At 44.7% G+C, this 22,632-nt stretch overlaps 1 long non-coding RNA gene across 1 annotated transcript in view; it reads right to left on the reverse strand.

Moving 5' to 3' along the window:
• The window catches only part of LOC139274758 (uncharacterized), an 80,800-nt gene that overhangs the window by 38,749 nt on the left and 19,419 nt on the right, over positions 1-22,632 (reverse strand). Inside the window, exon 2 of the long non-coding RNA XR_011595594.1 lies at positions 19,623-19,859. This is a non-coding gene — a long non-coding RNA (uncharacterized lncRNA). The remainder of the gene's footprint in view (positions 1-19,622; positions 19,860-22,632) is intronic.

The following is a 22,632-nucleotide window of genomic DNA, read 5'->3' on the forward strand; positions in this document are numbered from 1 at the left end:
TTTTAGTCGTTCTTTGCGGGCTTTTTGTATGCCCTGATTTTCAGTTTGATACCATCCCTTATTTTCTTTGTTCCTTAGTTAGCCACAGATGGTTATCCCTTCTCTTACAGTGTTTCCTTCTCATTGCAATATATTTTTGTTGCGAGTTATGAAATATCGCCTTAAATGTCTGCCACTGCTCATTAACTGTCCCATACTTTAATCTATCTTCCTAGTCCACTTTAGCCAACTCTGCCCTCATATCTTTGTAATCTCATTTTTTTTAAGCTTAGAGATTTGGTTTGAGATCCAACTTTTTCACCCTCGAACTGAATTTGAAATTCATCCCTGCTTTGATCACTTTTTCTTAGAGGTTCCTTTAGTTGGAGATCGTTTATTAATCCTGTCTCATTACACAGTACCAGATCTAAGATAGCCTGCTCCCTGGTTGGTTCCGCAATGTATTGTTCAAGGAAACTATCCCGGATACACCCTATGAACTCTTGCTCAAGGCTACCCTGGGCAATTTGCTTTGTCCAATCAATATGAAGGTTTAAATCGCCCATGATTTTTGCTGTTCTTTTTTTACAAGCCTCCATTATTTCTTGACTTATACTCCATCCAACAGTGTAGCTACTGTTAGGGGGCCTATAGCCTATGCCCACCAGCAACTTTTCCCCCTTATTATTCCTTACCTCCACCCAAACTGATTCAATATCTTGATCTTCTGACCCAATATCGTTTCTCACTTACTCACTGATCTCATCCTTTATTAATAGTGCTACCCCACCTCCTTTTCCTTTCTGTCTGTCCTTCCAAATTGTCAAATACCCCTGAATATTTTGTTCCCAGTTCAGGTCACCTTGCAATCACGTCGCTGTAATTGCTATCAGATCGTACCCATTTGTAATCTATCTGTGCCGTCAACTCATCTATTACATGCATTCAGATAAAGAGCTTTTAAATTTGTTTTTTACCATTTTTTCCTGCTTTGACCCCACTTTCTGATTCAGCTTTTTGTTTTTACATTCTGTCCCTTCCTGGCACGCTCTGGTTTTCATTTCCCCCAATGCTCCCCTGCCCTATTGCATTCTCCTTATTCTTTGATTTTGAAAATTTTCGCTCACCTGACTCCTCCCCCACAATAGTTAGCTTAAAGCCTTCTCTATCGCCCTAGTTATTTGATTCGCCAGGACCCTAGTCCCAGCACGGTTTAAGTGGAGCCCGTACGAACAGAACAGCTCCCTCTTACCCCAGTACTGGTGCCAGTGCCTCACGAACCAAAACCTATTTCTCCCACACCAGTCTTTGAGCCACATGTTTAACTCTCTAATCTTATTTACCCTCTGCAAATTTGCTCGTGGCTCAGGTAGTAATCCAGAGATTATTACCTCTGTGGTTCTGCTTTTTAGTTTAGCCCCTAGCTGCTCATACTCTCTCAGCAGAACCTCTTTCTTTGTCCTACCTATGTCGTTGGTGCCCACATGGACCATGACAACTGGATCTTCCCCCTCCCAAGTTCCTCTCCAGCCCTGAGGAGATGTCCTTAACCCTGGCAGGCAACACAGCCTTCAGGACTCATGCTCTCAGTTGCAGAGAACTTTATCTATCCCCCTAATAATACTGTCCCCTACCATTACAACGTTTCTTTTTACTCCCCCCACTTGAATGGCCCCCTGTACCACGGTGCTGTGGTCAGTTTGCTCATCATCCCTGCAGTCCCTGCTCTCATCCAGGGAGTAAGAGCCTCGAACCTGTTGGACAAGAGCAATGGCTGAGGCTTGTTGTAGTTGTTGGGGATTCTACAATTAGGGCGACAGATAGCATCCTTTGTAAACAACATCGAGTGTCCCACATGGTACGTTGTTTACCTGGTGCCAGGGTGAGGGACATCTCAAACTGATTTGAAAGGATATTGGAGAGGGAAGTGGGAGGATCCAGTCGTTGTAGCCCATGTTGAGACCAACAAAATAGGGGTCCTGTTTGGGGAGTACCAGGAACTAGGAGTTAAATTAAAGAACCGGACCTCAAAAGTCTCTGGATTATTTCCTGAGCCATGTGCTAATTGGCGTTGGGATAGAAAAACATAGAAAATAGGTGCAGGAGCAGGCCATTCAGCCCTTCTAGCCTGCACCGCCATTCAATGAGTTCATGGCTGAACATGAAACTTCAGTACCCACTTCCTGCTTTCACGCCATACCCCTTGATCCCCGGAGTAGTAAGGACTTCATCTAACTCCCTTTTGAATATATTTAGTGAATTGGCCTCAACTACTTTCTGTGGTAGAGAATTCCACAGGTTCACCACTCTCTGGGTGAAGAAGTTTCTCCTTATCTCGGTCCTAAATGGCTTACCCCTTATCCTTAGACTGTGACCCCTGGTTCTGGACTTCCCCAACATTGGGAACATTCTTCCTGCATCCAACCTGTCCAAACCCGTCAGAATTTTAAACGTTTCTATGAGGTCCCCTCTCACTCTTCTGAACTCCAGTGAATACAAGCCCAGTTGATCCAGTCTTTCTTGATATGTCAGTCCCGCCATCCCGGGAATCAGTCTGGTGAACCTTCGCTGCACTCCCTCAATAGCAAGAATGTCCTTCCTCAAGTTAGGAGACCAAAACTGTACACAATACTCCAGGTGTGGCCTCACCAAGGCCCTGTACAACTGTAGCAACACCTCCCTGCCCTGTACTCAAATCCCCTCGCTATGAAGGCCAACATGCCATTTGCTTTCTTAACCGCCTGCTGTACCTGCATGCCAACCTTCAATGACTGATGTACCATGACACCCAGGTCTCGTTGCACCTTCCCTTTTCCTAATCTGTCACCATTCAGATAATAGTCTGTCTCTCTGTTTTTACCACCAAAGTGGATAACCTCACATTTATCCACATTATACTTCATCTGCCACGCATTTGCCCACTCACCTAACCTATCCAAGTCACTCTGCAGCCTCATAGCATCCTCCTCGCAGCTCACACTGCCACCCAACTTAGTGTCATCCGCAAATTTGGAGATACTACATTTAATCCCCTCGTCTAAATCATTAATGTACAATGTAAACAGCTGGGGCCCCAGCACAGAACCCTGCGGTACCCCACTAGTCACTGCCTGCCATTCCGAAAAGTACCCATTTACTCCTACTCTTTGCTTCCTGTCTGACAACCAGTTCTCAATCCACGTCAGCACACTACCCCCAATCCCATGTGCTTTAACTTTGCACATTAATCTCCTGTGTGGGACCTTGTCGAAAGCCTTCTGAAAGTCCAAATATACCACATCAACTGGTACTCCTTTGTCCACTTTATTGGAAACATCCTCAAAAAATTCCAGAAGATTTGTCAAGCATGATCTCCCTTTCACAAATCCATGCTGACTTGGACCTATCATGTCACCATTTTCCAAATGCGCTGCTATGACATCCTTAATAATTGATTCCATCATTTTACCCACTACTGAGGTCAGGCTGACCGGTCTATAATTCCCTGCTTTCTCTCTCCCTCCTTTTTTAAAAAGTGGGGTTACATTGGCTACCCTCCACTCGATAGGAACTGATCCAGAGTCAATGGAATGTTGGAAAATGACTGTCAATGCATCCGCTATTTCCAAGGCCACCTCCTTAAGTACTCTGGGATGCAGTCCATCAGGCCCTGGGGATTTATCGGCCTTCAATCCCATCAATTTCCCCAACACAATTTCCCGACTAATAAAGATTTCCCTCAGTTCCTCCTCCTTAATAGACCCTCTGACCACTTTTATATCCGGAAGGTTGTTTGTGTCCTCCTTAGTGAATATTGAACCAAAGTACTTGTTCAATTGGTCTGCCATTTCTTTGTTCCCCGTTATGACTTCCCCTGATTCTGACTGCAGGGGACCTACGTTTGTCTTTACTAACCTTTTTCTCTTTACATACCTATAGAAACTTTTGCAATCCGCCTTAATGTTCCCTGCAAGCTTCTTCTCGTACTCCATTTTCCCTGCCCTAATCAAACCCTTTGTACTCCTCTGCTGAGTTCTAAATTTCTCCCAGTCCCCAGGTTCGCTGCTATTTCTGGCCAATTTGTATGCCATTTCCTTGGCTTTAATACTATCGCTGATTTCCCTAGATAGCCACGGTTGAGCCACCTTCCCTTTTTTATTTTTACGCCAGACAGGAATGTACAATTGTTGTAATTCATCCATGCGGTCTCTAAATGTCTGCCATTGCCCATCCACAGTCAACCCCTTAAGTATCATTAGCCAATCTATCTTAGCCAATTCATGCCTCATACCTTCAAAGTTACCCTTCTTTAAGTTCTGGACCATGGTCTCTGAATTAACTGTTTCATTCTCCATCCTAATGCAGAATTCCACCATATTATGGTCACTCTTCCCCAAGGGGCCTCGCACAATGAGATTGCTAATTAAAGGGATAAGCAGATTAGGGAGGTGAACCCGTGGCTGAAGGAATGATGTGGGAAAGAGGGTCTCCATTCCATGGGGCACTGGCACCAGTATTGGGACAGGAGGAATTGTACCATTGGGACAGACTCCATCTGAACTGGTCTGGGACCAGGGTCCTAGTGGAAAGGATAAATAGGGTGGTCAGGGCTTTAAATTAGCAGTTAACGGGGGATGGTGGAGGGATCGGGTGGAAATTGTAGTACAAATAATCGTTCAAAAACAAACAAAAAGGAAGCGAGTAGAGTAACAGTCAGAAATTGTGCTTTAGGCACTACAAGTAAAGGGAAAACTGAAAGATGTAAAGTGATTAAACTGGGAGAGAGAACTAAGAACCATGTGATTAAAACATTAGCACTGAAGGACAGGTTAGGGTGTGTGGCCCAAATAAGCGTTCTTTATGCAAACGCACAGAGTGTAAGGAAAAATTGAATGAAAAGCAGCCACAAATTCAAATGGGAGGGTATGACTTGGTAACCATTACTGAGACATGGCTGCAAGATGGTCAGGACTGGCACTTAAATGTACCAGGTTATAAGGTCTACAGGAAAAATAAGGAAGATGGTAGAAGAGGAGGAGTAGCCTCAGTGATTAAGGATGAAATCACTTCAATTATAAGAAAGGATGCAACGAAATGTAAGCAGGCAGTGGAGACGTTAAGGGTAGAATTAAGAAATAGGAAAGGATGTAAAACTAGTGGAATTTGTGTATAGCACCCCTGGAAGCAGCTGTGAAGTGCTAGATTGTATAAATGCTGAGATTAAACAAGCATAGAGCAAAGGCAGAATAGTTTTAATGGGGGATTTTAACTTTCAAATTGATTGGGATAAGCATACTAGCACCTATCAGAAAGGTAGTGAATTTCTTGAGCATGTCCAAGATAGTTTTCGACAACAATATGTCTTCGCAGCAATAAGAAGGCAGCCCATGTTGTATTTAGTAATGAGTAATGAGCCAGATATAGTTAACAGCCTAACAGTGCCTGAACATTTATCCAATAGTGATCACAATATGATCAAGTTCAACGTAGTGTTTGAAAGGGAGAAACATGAACCAGTTTCAATGGGCTCAAGTTTCGGACCCCTGCTAGAACGGCACACATCGGAGAGGCCCGCCTAATTTGTGGAATATAAAGTGCGCCGAATACTTACCTCGCGATTCTCGGATATATGTCGACCCGTTTCCAGCTCGGTGCAGCACAGCAAGAGCTGCTGGGGGTGGAGCTACAGCCCTGCGCCAAAAAGAGTGCCAGCAGCTGCGCGCGTGCGCAGTGGCTCAGGGCTCTCCCAGCGTGTCCTGTCTCCGGGCGACGACCCTATCTCTGCCTGAAGGGACGTCGCCCCTATCCCGGGCCGAGTGGCCTGACTGCCCTTACCTCTTCCGCGGCAGGCCCACCCGGCATCTCTGGGGGTGGGTCCTGCCCGAACTCCTCGTCGGTGGGGCCCGCCCAAAGTCCTTGCCGGCGGCGGGCCCTCCCGCCCGGCATCTCCTGGGGGCAGGCCCTGCCCGAACTCCTCGGCGGCGGGGCCCACCCGAAGTCCTCGGCGGCGGCGGGCCCGCCCGCCCGGCATCTCCTGGGAGCAGGCCCTGCCCGAACTCCTCGGCGGCGGCGGGGCCTGCCCGACCGTCATCTCCTCGGGGGCGGGCCCCGCCCGAGCAGCTCTTCAGCAGGCTGTTGAAGGGCTCCCGGTGCTGCAGTAGGTGAGTAGAAACTTTAAATTTTTTATTTGTTAATTGATTTATCATTTTTTTTTTGATTGATTGATTTATTGGTTGATTTATTGATTTATTTATCATTTATTATTGATGATGGCTCTTTATTGGTAAAAGTGAAGTATTTATTGCTTTTAAAATCCCCTAACTTCCCTCTAACTTCCCTTCCCCGCTCCTATCTCTCGCTCCCTGCGCCTAATTCCTAAAATGTAGGCAAGGTTTTTCTGAGTGTACAAAAATCTACACTTACTCCATTCTAAGTTAGTTTGGAGTAAGTTTTTGCTGCCTAAACTTGAAAAACAGGCGTAAGTGGCTGGTAATGCCCCCTTTTGAAAAAAAAACTGTTTTAAAACGAAACTATTCGAACTAACTAGAATTGAAGCAAACTAAATGCCGAGAATTGCAATTTCTAAGATATTCCATACTAAACTAGTCACTCCAAAAAAATAGGAGCAACTCGAACCGAAACTTGAGCCCTAAGATTCTAGATTTGGATAAGGCCGACTTCAACAGGATGAGACAGAGACTGTCCACAATAAACTTGGCAAATCTATTAATGGGTAAAATGACAGGAGATGTTCAAAAAATAACTTATTGTGTTCAGAACCAATTTATACCCCTGAGGGGCAAGAGCTCTACTTGCCATTTCAACAGACATGGACGACTAAAGAGGTCAGAGATAACATAAAACTAAAAGAAAAATCATACAAAAATGCAAAACATAGCACAGTTTCTGGCGAATGGGAAAAGTACAAAGTACAGCAAAGAGTGGCAAAACAGATAGTAAGAGCTACAAAAAGGGAGTATAAAAAGAAACTTGCAAAGGCTATCAAAATTAATGCAAAGAATTTTTACAGTTATATTAGGAAAAGGAGGGTTGTCAGGAGCAATGTTGGCCTCTTTAAAAACTGATAACGGTGATATTGTCAATGATAATAAGGAAGTTGTAGACATGTTGAATAATTACTTTGTGTCAGTATTTATAGTAGAGGAAGAGGGTAGCATGGCAGAAATCCCAAGGAAACTAATGTTGAATCAGGGACAGGGACTCAACAAAATTAATGTAAGTAAAATATCAGTTATGATGAAAATAATGGCACTAAAGAGTAAAAAAATCCCCAGGACCAGCTGGTTTCTATCTCAGGGTTTTAAAGGAAGTAGATAAAGCACATAGCAGATGCCCTAACTCTAATCTTCCAAAGTTCTCTCGATTCAGAAACCGTTCCTTTAGATTGGAAAATTGTGTATGTTACTCAACTATTTAAGAATGTCAAGAGAGGGAAACCAGGGAATTATAGACCAGTTAGCCTAATATATTTTGTCGGGAAATTACTAGAATCACTTCAAAGCTTTTCAGCTGATCAGCCAGCATGGATTTGTAAAGGGTAGGTCATGCCTGAAGAACCTGATTGAACTTTTTGAGGTGGTGACTGAAGTAGTGGACAAGGGAATGTCTATGGATGTTATTTATACGGACCTCCAGAAGGCAATTGATGAAGTCCCTCATAAGAAACTGTAGAAGCCCATGGAATCAAAGGTAATTATTGACCTGGTTAGGAAAATGGCTATGCGGCAGGAAACAGCGATTGGGATAATGGGTAGGTACTCTAATTGGCAGAATATGACAAGTGGTTTCCCATAGGGATCTGTGCTGGAGTTGCAACGATTTACAGTATTTATTAATGACTTAGATGATGGCTTCGAAAGTCATATGTTCTAAATTTGTCGATGACACAAAGATAGGTGGCATTGTAGGCAGTGTAAATGAAAGCATAAAATTACAAAGTGATATTGATAGATTAGGTGAATGGACAAAATTGTGGCAAATGGATTTCAATGATGGCAAATGTGAGGTCATCCACTCTGGACCTAAAAAGGATAGAACAGGGTACTTTCTAAATGGTGAAAAGCTAATAACAGTGTGGGTCCAAAGAGATTTAGGGTTCCAGGTACATAGATCATTAAAATGTCAAGAACAGGTGCAGAAAATAATCAAAATGGAATGCTGGCCTTTATATCTAGAGGACTAAAACACAAACAGGTTGAAGTTATGCTGCAGCTATACAAATCCCTGATTAGACCACACCTGGAGTTCTGGGCACTACACCTTAGGAAGGATATATTGGCCTGAAAGGGAATGCAGCGTAGTGTGATATATTCACAGAGCACAAGCACACACAGCTTTCTAACATGGCAGGCAGCTCTCGGAAGTCTCCGGAACCTGCTGCTTCTGTTCAATTATTAACTCTGTAGTTGCAGTACACAATATGTCCATATCCACAGTGTGGAGCTACAAACATTACAAGCTCACAGACATTACACTTCTCCCTCCTTAATGAAGAAGTTATTATAACAACATCATACATAACTTGCATGTTTATACATAACACAGGATATAGACTTATTTTTTTCCATATTTACAAATTTAACTTAACCACTTGTTTTCTGTTTCGAAGAGGATACCTTCGCCCTCAAACAGAACTTTCCAAACATGGTGTCGGATCTGAACTCATTCGAGGCTCATCCTGAGAAACGTTTTCCTTCAAGGAATTTCCTTGATTTTCATTTGAACTCACTATAACTTCAGACTCTTTGTTTTCCTGGCTCGTACTCAGACTTACATTCTGATTTTCTCTTACAAAGAAACACAGAAAATAGGTGCAGGAGTAGGCCATTCAGCCCTTTGATTAGGAGACCAAAACTGAACACAATATTCCAGGTGAGGCCTCATCAAGGCCCTGTATAACTGCAGTAAGATCTCCCTGCTCCTATATTCAAATCCCCTAGCTATGAAGGCCAACATACCATTTGCCTTCTTCACCGTCTGCTGTACCTGCATGCCAACTTTCAATGACTGATGTACCATGACACGCAGGTCTCGTTGCATCTCCCCTTTTCCTAATATGCTGCCATTCAGATATTCTGCCTTCATGTTTTTGCCCCCTAAGTGGATAACCTCACATTTATCCACATTATACTGCATTTGCCCACTCACCTAACCTGTCCAAGTCACCCTGCAGCTTCTTAGCGTCCTCTTCACAGCTCACACCGCCACCCAGCTTCGTGTCATCTGCAAACCTGGAGCTATTACACTCAATTCTTTCATCTAAATCGTTAATGTATATTGTAAATAGCTTGAGTCCCAGCACTGAGCCCTGCGGCACCTGACTAGCCACTGCCTGCCATTCTGAAAAGGACCCGTTTATCCCGACTCTCTGCTTCCTGTCTGCCAACCAGTTCTCTATCCACGTCAGTACATTACCCCCAATAACATGTGCTTTAATTTTGCACACCAATCTCTTGTGTGGGACCTTGTCAAAAGCCTTTTGAAAGTCCAAATACCATCCACTGGTTCTGCCTTGTCCACTCTACTAGTTACATCCTCAAAAAATTCTAGAAGGTTTGTCAAGCATGATTTCCCTTTCATAAATCATAGAAACATAGAAACATAGAAAATAGTTGCAGGAGTAGGCCATTCAGCCCTTCGAGCCTGCACAGCCATTCAATAAGATCATGGCTGGTCATTCCCTTAGTATCCCTTCATAGTGACTTGGACCGATCCTGTCACTGCTTTCCAAATGCGCTGCTATTTCATCTTTAATAATTGATTCCAACATTTTCTCCACTACTGATATCAGGCTAACCGGTCTATAATTCCCTGTTTTCTCTCTCACTCCTTTTTTAAAAAGTGGGGTTATATTAGCTACCCTCCAATCCATAGGAGCTGATCCAGAGTCTATGGAATGTTGGAAAATGACCACCAATGCGTCCACTATTTCGAGGGCACTTCCTTAAGTACTCTGGGATGCAGACTATCAGGCCCTGGAGATTTATTGGCCTTCAATTCCATCAATGTCCCTCACACAATTTCCTGACAAATAAGGATTTCCTTCAGTTCCTCCTTCTCACGAGACCCTAGGTTCTCTAGTATTTTCAAAAGGTCATTTGTGTCTTCCTTCGTGAAGACAGAACCAAAGTATTTGTTCAACTGGTCTGCCATTTCTTTGTTCCCCATTATAAATTCACCTGAATCTGACTGCAAGGGACCTTCGTTTGTCTTCACTAGTCTTTTTCTCTTCACATATCTATAGAAGCTTTTGCAGTCAGTTTTTATGTTCCCAACAAGCTTCCTCTCATTCTGTATTTTCCCCCTCCTAATTAAACTCTTTGTCCTCCTCTGCTGATTTCTAAATTTCTCCCAGTCCTCAGGTTTGCTTTATCTGGTCATTTTATATGCCTCTTCCTTTGATTTAACACTATACTTAATTTCCCGTGTTAGCCACGGTTGAGCCACCTTCCCTGTTTTATTTTTACTCCAGGCAGGGATGTACAATTGTTGAAGTTCATCCATGTGATCTTTAAATGTTTTCCATTGCTTATCCACCGTCAACCCTTTAAGTATCATTCGTCAGTCTATTCTAGCCAATTCATGCCTTCTACCATCGAAGTTACCTTTCCTTAAGTTCAGGACCCTAGTCTCTGAATTAACTGTGTCACTCTCCATCTTAATAAAGAATTCTACCATATTATGGTCACTCTTTCCCAAGGGGCCTCGCACAACAAGATTGCTGATTAGTCCTTTCTCATTTCGCATCACCCAGTCTAGGATGGCCAGCCCTCTAGTTGGTTCCTCGACATATTGGTCTGGAAAACCATCCCTAATGCACTCCAGGGAATCCTCCTCCACCGTATTGCTACCAGTTTAGTCAGCCCAATCTATATGTAGATTAAAGTCGGCCATGATAACTGCTGTACCTTTATTACACGCATCCCTAATTTCTTGTTTGATGCTGTCCCCAACCTCACTACCACTGTTTGGTGGTCTATACACAACTCCCACTAGTGTTTTCTGCCCTTTGGTATTCTGCAGCTCTACCCATACAAATTCCACATCATCCAAGCTAATGTTCTTCCTTACTATTGTGTTAAATTTCTCTTTAACCAGCAACACTACCCCACCTCCTTTTCCTTTCTGTCTCTCCTTCCTGAATGTTGAATACCCCTGGATGTTGAGTTCCCAGCCTTGGTCACCCTGGAGCCATGTCGCCGTGATGCCAATTATATAATTTTCGTTAATTGCTGCCTGCGCAGTTAATTCGTCCACCTTATTACGAATACTCCTCTCATTGAGGCACGGAGCCTTCAGGCTTGTCTTTTTAACACACTTTGCCCCTTTAGAATTTTGCTGTAATGTGGCTCTTTTTGATTTTTGCCTTGGGTTTCTCTGCCCTCCACTTTTACTTTTCTTCTTTCTATCTTTTGCTTCTGCCCCCATTCTACTTCCCTCTGACTCCCTGCATAGGTTTGCATCCCCCTGCCATATTAGTTTAACCCCTCCCCAACAGCACTAGCACACACGCCCCCATGGACATTGGTTCCAGTCCTGCCCAGGTGCAGATCGTCCGGTTTGTACTGGTCCCACCTCCCCCAGAATCGGCTCCAATGTCCCAGAAATTTGAATCCCTCCCTTCTGCACCACTCCTCAAGCCACGTATTGATTTGAGCTATCCTGCAATTCCTACTCTGACTAGCACATGGCACTGGTAGCAATCCTGAGAGTACTACCTTTGAGATCCTACTTTTTAATTTAACTCCTAGCTCCCTAAATTCAGATTGTAGGACCTCATCCCTCTTGGATTTGTTTCCAGTACACTAGATGTAGGATATGCTACTGGTCTATCAAAACTATCTGATGAGTCAGAAATAATCGAATCATTCCCACCTTCAGCTCCTTCCATGTCTGTAGATAAAATATGATCAATATGAACAAACCTAACCTGTCCATTATCAAACATCTTGACCAAATACGTGCGAGGACCACATATCATCACTACTCTTCCTTGTAACCACTTTACCCATTTATGGTGATGGTTCTTCACTCTCACCTTCTGATTTAATTTCACACTTCTCTCTTTTACTCTCCCTCTATCATGATTCTCTTTCTGTCTTAATTGTATCTCTTCTACGGACTGTGCCAAATTTGATTTTAACAACCAGAATCTGATTTGTGGCTGTCTTTTGAGAAACAACTCTGCTGGTGTTCTACCAGTCGTTATGTGAGGAGTATTACGATACGTAATCAGAAAATTAGCCAATTTGTGATCCAAAGACAACTATTGTTTCTTTGGATTTGGATCTAACATTTGTTTTATGAGGGCACGTTTTACAATTTGTATAGTGCGCTCTGCTGCACCATTCGAAGCAGGGTGGTATGGTGGAACCTTGGTATGTTTCACACCATTTTTGCTTGTGAACTGTGCAAATTCTTCTGAATGAAATTGTGGTCCATTATCTGAAACAATTTCTTCTGGGAGGCCAAATGAAGAAACTAATCTTCGCAAAATGTCTAGTGTTTGACTTGTTGTTAATTTCCACATTGGAAACACCTCAACCCATTTTGAATGGCTATCAATCACAGCACAATCAATATGTAGCCTTTGCCACACCCACGGAGGCCATTTCCATTGCTCTAATGGTCCTGATGGTGGTTGCTTGCTTACCGATTGACATGTCGTACACTGACTCACAATGTACTCGATATCTTTATCAAGACCTGGCCACCATAAGTAATTGTGTGCAAAACGCTTGGTCAAGCACAGTCCCAGGTGTTGGTCATGGAGGTCTCCTAATAATTTGGACTTGAATTTATTTGGTATAACCGCTCTTGCACCCCACATGCTACAATCTTTATCGACTGATAATTCATTCCTACGAATGAAGAATGGATGAATATCTTTGTCTGTTACCTGATTTGGCCATCCATTTGCAATATAATCATATACCTTTGACATCACTGTGTCACATTTGGTTGCTCTACCAATCTCTTCAGCTGTAACTGGCAGTTCATCAATGTATGAAAAATAAAACACTTCTTCCCTATCGGGTGTAACTTGTGATGGGGAAGGCAATCTAGACATAGCATCAGCATTACTGTGATCAGATGATCATCTGTATTCAATATCATATGTATATGCCGACAAAATCAAAGCTTATCTTTGCATTTGGGCTGCAGCTAATGTTGGAACTGGGGACTTTGGATGGAGGATTGCTGTTAGGGGCTTATGGTCCGTAATGATGGTAAACTTATGACCATACAACTATTTGTGGAACTTCTTGACCCCAAAAATTAATGCCAAGCTTCCTTTTCAATTTGCGCATAATTGCTCTCACTGGCACTGAGAGTGCGTGAACCAAAAGCAATTGGTCTCTCCTCCCCACTACGTGATATATGAGAGATTACTGCACCAACTCCATATGGAGAGGCATCACATGCTAGCTTAATCTCCTTAGATATGTCAAAGTGAACTAACATGGTGCTTTCTACCAATTTGCTTTTACACTCCTTGAATGCTGTATCGCATTCTTTTGACCACTTCCAATGGACCTGTTTTTTCAAAAGTTCATTCAGTGGATGTAATACTGTAGCCAAATTTGGTAGGAACTTCCCATAATAGTTCAAAAGACCCAAGAATGAACGAAGTTCAGTGACATTCCTGGGAGTGGGTGCATTTCTAATTGCATCCAGTTTTCCCATGGTTGGATGTAAACCATCTTTGTCTACTCTGTACCCTAAGTACTCCACTGAGTTTTGAAATAACTCACACTTATGAGCAGACACTCGTACTCTGTGCTTCTCTAGCCGTTTGAGGACTTCATTCAATATGTTATTATGAATTTTCCTATTTGGTGCTGAAATTATTATGTCATCCAAATAACATACTACCCCTTCAATACCTTGCAAAATCCGGTTCATCACCCCTTGGAATATGGCAGGGGTGGAAGACACTCCAAACGGCAGCCTATTAAATTGATATAGGCCTAGATGAGTACTTATCATCAAACATGACTTGGACTCCTCATCTAGTTCAAGCTGTAAGTAGGCATTCGTGAGATCCAGTTTTGAGAAGATCTGAACAGCTGTCAGTATTGTGAACAAATCTCTATATTCGGCAACGAATTGGAGACATTACCCTCTCGAACCTGGTTTACGGTTACTTTAAAATCACCACACAATCTTACCTTACCATTGGACTTAGGTACAACAACAATGGGTGTAGCCCAATTACATCGATCTATCTTACAAATAATGTTCTCAGCCTCTAGTCTTTTGAGTTCTTGCTCAACTTTCTCCTTGAGTGCATATGGTACGAAACGTGGCTTGCAGTAAACCGGTCTAGTGTCCTTCTGTACCCTGACACTTGCCTTGAAGCCTTGGATCGGACTGCCGTTTCACAGAACACCTTCGGCTACTTCTTGATAACATCATCCGTTGATGCAAATCTCGCTTCCTGATGGAAAATCTCACTCCAATCCAGCTTCAGTGATCTCAACCAATTTCTTCCTAGTAAGGCAGGCTTGTCTCCTTTCACTACTATTAGAGGCAAGTTCTGAAATTGATCCTTGTATTTCACCAGTATAGTGATACGACCTACCACAGGAATTTTCTCTCCCGAGTAGCCTCGCAGCTCCATCTTGGATTTCTCCAGTTGGAAATCACGCAATTTGTCGAGGTATAGCAACTCCGGTACTACACTCACGGATGCACCCGTGTCGATTTCCATTGGTATCTTGAATCCCACATCTATGTGGATTTTGATACTTTCAGAATCGCTGTCCATTAACCATGTGCTCCTGATGACGTGTAACTCTAACATCGCCTCGTCCTGTTGTTGTTCTTCCATGCTGTGTAGTCTCTGGGGATTTCTACTCATAGCTTTAAAAGCTGGTTTATCCTTCAGTCGGCATGCCTTCGCAAGATGCCCAGTCTTTCTGCAGAAGAAACACTCTGCCTTCACATATGGACAACTTTGAGCAATGTGTTGTCCCAGGCACCTGTAGCACGACTTCGACGCTCTGTTAGAATTTCCAGTTTCTGAGACTTTGGGCCCCCATCGTCTTTTACTTTGAACCTGCAGGTGATTTACCTCGGTTGACTGATGACCATAAAAATATTTTTTGGCCATGCCCATCGACCTCGCTGTCTGACAAGCAATCTCAAAAGTCTGCAACTGGCTGGCTGATTGGCAACGGCAAGGGCACTGGCGGAGTGGCAGAACTGCTCGCACTAATGCTGTCATCCTGAAAGAGGACAGCAGGTTCGTGATCTATGGAGCCACTGCCACTCTCCTGGGGCGGTGCTTCAGAAATCCTCGTAATGTGTTGGAGAACAGATTGATGGAGTGTTGTGACACACTGGACGGCCCTTTGAACTCTGGTATCCAAAGCCATGAGGGCAGCAGTCTGAGCTTCCACTGCAGCACTCAGATGTTGGATGTGCTGCAATGGAAGCTGATATATTGGCTATCAGACGCTGCATCATGGTAGGTGTCATAAATGTGTTGATGGAGTTGGCCAACAAACTCTGCGCAAAGCCCTTTGCCACGTTGGTGCCAGATTCCTCTATGCTCCTTGAATTTGAACACAGGCTTTCTGGCAAGCTTCCTAATGCAACAAGCTTTTTGGTGTGTACACCCATCAGCCTTCTTCTGTAGTATGGTCCATCAAAGTCCTCCTATGAGTCCCCTGCAGCAGAACTAGTGTGCGACCTTGCCCACTGGTGAGTTGGAGCCTGCATTCTCCTTTCCCCCTGTCCGTGCAGCACACTTGTGCCCGGTGTCTCACCACATGCAGATCCTGCTTCTATGTTACACACAGTGTCAGTATCTAAGCTGGTGGCTGCGACTGTGAAACTGAGTGACTGTGGGCTGGATTTTTTGCTCCATTGTGCCTCTGCTAGTGCCCCACAGGGACAGTAAAAGGTGTCTAAAGGCTTAACGCGGGCAGCTAGCTTTTACCGCCCTGCCAGCAAATTTGGCTCAGGGTTTGCAACGGTGCAAAATCTTACCGCCTCGCTCTGTATTTGCCGCGTCTTTAAATTGAGGGAGGAGGATCCTAAATCGGAGGTCACATTGACTGCAACATTTGTGCACAGCACACTGTGTGAACCTCAGACTTTAAAGCGGTAGCTTTATCTGCCATTACAGTGTCCTTATAACTTCAGTGAAAAAATTTAATGGGGGCATTACTAGTTCGCCAGCATATCACGATCCATGCTATTGCTAGGTGGCGTCAGGATAGATGAAGGGCTCTTGGCCATGTTGATCCACAGATGAGGAGAGGCCGAAGATGTCTCGGGAGGAGGGCTTCCCTCCATGGGTTTACAGGCACCAATGCTCATACCTCCAGCTCTCTGAGGAGCAGTGTGTGAGAAGGCTGTGCTTCTGAAAGGAAGTGCTGACAGAGATATGCCATCTTCTACAGACAGACCTACAGCCTTACAGCGCCAACACGACTGTGCTACCCGTCACAGTGAAGTTGATTGTTGCACTGGCCTGCTATGCCTCCGGCATCTCTCAATACATTGCACATCGCTGCATTCGCCCCGTCACAAAGGCTCTGTACACCCGCAGAATGGACTTCATAACGTTCCCATTGAGCAGCGAGAACCAGAATGAGCAAGCATGTGGTTTTGGCAGGATTGCTGGCTTCCCGAGGGTTCATGGAGCCATTGACTGCACATATTTTGCAGTGTGAGCACCATTACACAACACAGAGGTATTCCGAAACCGAAAGGGATACCACTCCCTAAAGGTGCAGCTGGTGTATGACCACACGCAGCACATCCGTGCAGTGAATGCCCGCTATCCAGGGAGTGCACATGATGCTTTCATCCTGCATGAGAGCACTGTCTCACGATTGTTTCAGCAACAAAGGGAACGGTGCAGCTGGCTTCTTGGGGACAAAGGATACGGCCTCGTCACCTGGCCCATGAACCCCCTCCGCAACCCCATCACAGAAGCGGAGCATTGCAACAATTGCAACCAGGCGGCCACCCACAACATCATCGAACAGACAATTGGGGTGCTCAAGCAACGTTTCCAATGCCTGAACTGCTCTGGAGGCAGCCTTCAATACTCCCCTCAACAGGTCTCGGAATTCATTGTGGTATGCTGCATGCTGCACAACTTGGCCTTCATGAGGGGCCAGGCATTGCAAGTGAGGATTGCAGCCCCACCCCAGGAGGAGGGGGACAATGAACGGGACAAAATGGGTAGCCGCATCATCCACGGGAAGGCAGCGTAGAGATGCTGCCAGACCAAGAGCCACACGTCGGCAGCTCATAATGGATCGGTTCTCTTGAACGGAGGAAGCTAAGAGATGCAGCTAATACTGGCCCCGCTATGTGCCACCATAGTGGCACATCTCCGGTGAACTTTGGAATGATACACACAAGACGCCAATGGCAAACGGTCAAAGTAATATTTTACTGGAACAAATGAACAACCACCCCCCACCCCTGAAAAAAAACATACAAAATACAACACACTCAACAACAATGAAGAGCAGCAATTTACCATAACTATTTCCAGGTGGCATTAACAATTTTCAGTGCATCTCCCCAACTTGGCCCGAGACCTTAATCTGACTTGGCCTGAGCTTTGCTCCCTCTATCCTTTAACCCCCTCCCACGCCTACTGCCCCTCCTCAATGAGGCTTCAGTGCCTACAGCAAGACTGCTTGAGGGCTGCTGTGTGAGTGGGCAAGACATTACAGCCAGCCTATAAGGGCGCCCTGGACCAGCTCTGGACCTGGAAGGCCCGGCTGCAGACTCCTCTGTCTCAGCATCGGCAGCAGCAGTCTAAGATGGCTCGGGTGTGGTCCGCGTTGGGTGCAAGGTCAGAGTGGCAGTGGTGGGAGCTGGAATGCTGTCATCTTGAGGAAGGACAGCAACTTCCATTTCCTGGGGACCACTGCCACTCACATGGGGCTGAGCCTCAGCATCCGGAGCATGATGTGTGACCACAACTCGCTGGCCTGCTTCAGCACCGTCACTTTCCCATTGGACAATGGGGAACACAGAGAGGACGGCAGCAGTCAGTGATCACATGGCGTGGCCTGAGCTTGCGATGCGATCAGTGCCGTCATGTCACCCATGGCACGAGTCATCCCTCTGGGACTCCACTATCGCTGCTGGAGCCCATCGGCCTCTGTGAGTGGACAAGGATGGGCTCGCTGGAGTACTCAGATGCATTGGCAATGCATAAGGCTGCCTCCGCCACACTCACAGCAAGTGCGTCTATACTCTGCGGGACCCAATGCACTCATGAGGTCGCGGTGCATTTCCGTGTTCTCCCTTGACATTGCCTCCAAGTTCAAGTCCACGTCTGCCTGTCTCTGAGCAGGACTACTGTGCCGACTCACCCTCCGGGGAGCTGGCTTCCGAGGTTCTCCTCCCGCTGAGTGTTGCTCTAGGCCACTGGGGCTGGGAGCCTCAGAGTCATCAAATTCCTCAAAATCAGCCTCCCCGCCCTCCCCCCCCGCCCCCATGTAGTGTCCCCACACGGTGAGATTGATGGAGTCTTATGCTCAGGGAGCACACTGTCGTCCCCTCCCTCGTCATCTCCCCTGTGCCCAGTAAGTGTGCAGTTCCTCTTGTGCCACATGTGCCTTCCTTCGTAGAATAGTTGCCACTGTCTGGAAGTGCAAATGTGTTCAGTATAATATGAATGACTGATGACTGAGCATATGGAAAACCTGTGAGGAGGTGAGAGCCAGGTAGGATTGCGGCTCAGGGTGATGTTTGGCCAACGCATATCAACAGTGGAAGGGGAGTCTGAGGAGGGGTGACAATTATTAGGGGACAAGAGGGTCTGCGCCGAGGGCATGTCTGGTGAAGTGAGCCTCCAGCTTTCAGGTGGCTTCAACAACCCACATCATGGCCTGGAACACACAGAGAAGGGGCATCTCCATCAAAGACTTTACATTGTGTGAGACAGTAATCTTGCAACTATGACAGGGGTCCATAAATGTAAAGGGTACTAACCCTGATGACCTTGTGACATTGTTAAACACCTTGCGGCATTGGGTGGCAGTTTTAGCCACCGTGTCTGCCGCTGACACCTCCAGGGCTATCTCCATTCATATCCTGAACACCCTTGGCACAGGCTTCTTTCCTCTCACTAGATGCAGTGCGGGCCTGAACTAGGGCCTCAGCGGCCATTGCAGAGAAACAATGAGCTCTCTGTCGTCCCTCCTGCTGCGCCATGTCTCCCGCTCTGAGCGATGTGGGCCGGTGCATCAGTGCATGCACAAACTAAGTTGGTGCGCCCTAAACTTTCACCTGGGCCCAGGAAGATTTGAGCACTTGCACTAACTTTATAGCACTTTTTGCATCATGATTTTCAGCTGGGGTGGCCAAGCACAGGTGTGTAATACCTGATTTAGTGCCCCCGATCATTGAACCTCAGTTTCAGCCGAATTTTACAGATGGAGGGGTAAACTTTTCCAGGCACTTTCATGACAGCCCCACCATAATTAACGTCCCAAAATCTCCAATGCTGAAAATCCAGGCACATGTGTCTTCATTTTCATGCACTTTTGCTCTTCCATCACTGTCTGAGCAAGTTGCAGTTCTAAGGTATCTGAAGTGAAAAAAGGACAAGGGTTGGGTTGTGGGGAGGGAAAAGGATGTAGTAAGAAGTGCATACTTACATGATCTGTAGTTTGTAAGTCAGAAGCGATCAGAAGGGAGGAGTCGGATGTTGGAAGGAGGATTAGGTGTGAGGATACCGTCATCTTCAATGGCTTGAGCCCTGCCAGTGGCCACCGTCTCTGCAATGACCCTTCCTATAATGGCCAGGACAGTCTCCACCATGTGGGTTGGAACATTCAGCGTGCTTCTCCCGCTCTGGGTAGTTCCAGCTGCCTCTGGTTGTTCACCACCTTCTCCTGTAACAGAGAGAGAAGCGTGTCAGTAGTGTCTTACAATTTATTTGGGTGATGTGACTGTCATAGTTGAATAGCTGCCACTGTATGCAGACTGAGAGATGTGGGTTTAAGGCTTGCAACCTGTGTAAGGGCGAGGTGAAGCATATGAATGTTAGGTATAAGTCCTTATTGATAGAGATTGTTGGTAGGTGAGTGATAAGGGCATGGTGAATTGAGCAGCGTCTGAGGCTAGTGGTGCAGTAGGAAGGATATGGCATTTGAAGATGCATTCACTGGCCTTGACGACTCATGTGAGATCATTAAACATCTTCTGGCAGTGCACCCATGTCCTTGGGGCTGTGTTCCTAGCATTGACTCCTGTGGCTATCTGTTCCCACTGCCTTCCCACTATCTGGAGGGCCTCCTGCGTCCCTGAGGATGCAAGGCATCTCTCTTCCTTACTACCTCCAGTGCAAAGTCATACATATGTTCTCAGTGAACCACTGCAGAATAACTTGATATATTGCAAGTTGATTATCTCCAGATTTTTCCAAGCTCCACCTCAACAAGTTAGTCCCGTTTGGAAAAATATCACCCCTTAACAAGAAGCAAAACTCATTCTAATGCATTGACCAAAACTGACCCCAGCACTTATTTTTGTTTTGTCGAAGTACAGAGACAATTTAACACGAAGCTGTTTGGGTCACAAAAAGATAATGGACTTGGATTAGACGTGAGACCAATTCTGAGCAAATCGGATGATGTGAGGTCAGCTTAATTTTATATAATGATAATAGATCAAATTGATTTATTACTTGGAAGAGCAAATTTAAGGAACTAATTCTGCTAAAACAACTTTTCATTCTTATTGTAAATAAAGTTTTCTTTATTTCCTCAATGGAACATGTTAATTGAACTATAGGAAATTAAATATCACTGTGAATGAAACAGAAGTTATTTCCTTGAGTCAACAAAACTGGAAGAGATATGATTTAAGTGAGAGCCATATGTCGCATATGTTGTGTTAAATATTCACAAAGGACATCAAATTTAATCAACTAATAATGTTTTCTTTAGATTTAGAATCTTTGAAGACACAGGAATGAATGGATACCTAAGAGAGCTTACAAGACATTAATTAACTGAGTTAATCAAATTAATCAATCAGGTGGGACTTTGATAATGTCATAAACTACAACCGTGAATATCAAGCAGTTTATAACTGCCAGCTGAACCCCAGATTAGATTACATCTTTGATATAATTACTTGATATATTTTTATACTGTTTATTTATGTACAGGTTTCAATCTGACTTTTGTTCAATTTTTGTGCTGCACTGTGCATCGCTGCAGATGCAACCTTCACTACGTTCTTTGTACTTGTTACACAATAATATTCACAGTGCTGGATAAGTTGTTGTGACATTATTATTATAAGTTTATCAAAAACAACCAACAGAACAAAACAGTCTGCAGTTGAGATATTCTCTATTCAGAACTCCTGCGGCATTGCTTACAACAATCAGAGGACATGATGTTTTACAACAATAGGGATGGTTTGAATAAAATGTCACAGGAAAAATTTTACAGTAAGTAAGTGTGACATTTACAGGAAGAATTTTAATATATTACGAGCAGATCATTATTGCATTACTACCAATGATTTGGAAGATAAACTATTTTATAAAGAAAATATGATGGGGAGAATATTCTAGGAAATAAATATGACATTTACAGGAAGTACGTGCTATACACAAAACTTTTAGGGGCTAAATTTGGTGAAGGCATTCACCCGCCCAAAGTGCCGCCAATGGCCGCCGAGGTACCGGATGGTACTTTCGGCGGGGTTTTCATCGCCGAGGTCCCTCGAAGGTCGGCAGATGGCAAATCAACAACATACGCCGCCAATCTGGAAGTGTTGGGGATGGGGGTGTTGTCTGAGGGTCTGTTAGGGTGCAATAGAAATGGAGAGAAGGTTTTGAAGCACTGTGAGGCCAGAGTCTGGCTTCATTGCGAGTTTCTGGATTGGGGTGGGGCGGGGGGCGGGGAGGGGGGATGGCGGGCAGGGTCAAGGAGAATGCGATCCAAACTGCTATATGCCCCTTGCAAACTATCAGACCCCAACCTTGTATTGCAGTTCAACAAATTGGCCTCTTCTCTCGAAGCATTTGCAGTCTTTTTTGCACTCATGGGTACACCCAACTGCTTTGCTCATCATCAGCTGGTTCCTGTCTATCACCCTACCTTAATGTATTTAAGGTACAGTGGGTAGGACTCTCTCCCTCTGGATCAGAAAGTTGTGGATTCAAATCCCACTCTAGAGACTTAAGCATAAAAATCCATCCTGGCACTCTAGTGCAGTACTGAGGGCATGTTGCACTGTTAGACATGTTGTCTTTTGGATGAAACGTTGCTCTCTCAGGTACAATTTTGAAGAAGGGCAGGGGAGTTATTCCTGGTGCCCTAACCAATATTTATTTCTCAATCAACATCTAAAACTGATTTTCTGGTCTTTATCACATTGCCGTTTGTGGGAGCTTGCTGTGTGAAAATTGGTTGCCGCATTTCCTACATTACAACAGTAACTGCACTTTAAAAGTGCTTCATTGGCTGTAAAGTGCTTTGGGATGTCCGGTGGTTGTGAAAGGCACTATATAAATCCAAGTCTTTCTTTTTTTCTTTAAGGGTAAAAATTTTGCTTTGAAAGAATGGTTTGAAAACTCATGAATGAAGAGTGCACAATTACCTGCTCTGCAATCCTGGTGGCATGTCCACAGAAGAGTAAATTTACACT

This window comes from Pristiophorus japonicus, chromosome 10, assembly GCF_044704955.1.
Source record: "Pristiophorus japonicus isolate sPriJap1 chromosome 10, sPriJap1.hap1, whole genome shotgun sequence".
In the NCBI taxonomy this organism is placed as follows: Eukaryota; Metazoa; Chordata; class Chondrichthyes; family Pristiophoridae; genus Pristiophorus; species Pristiophorus japonicus.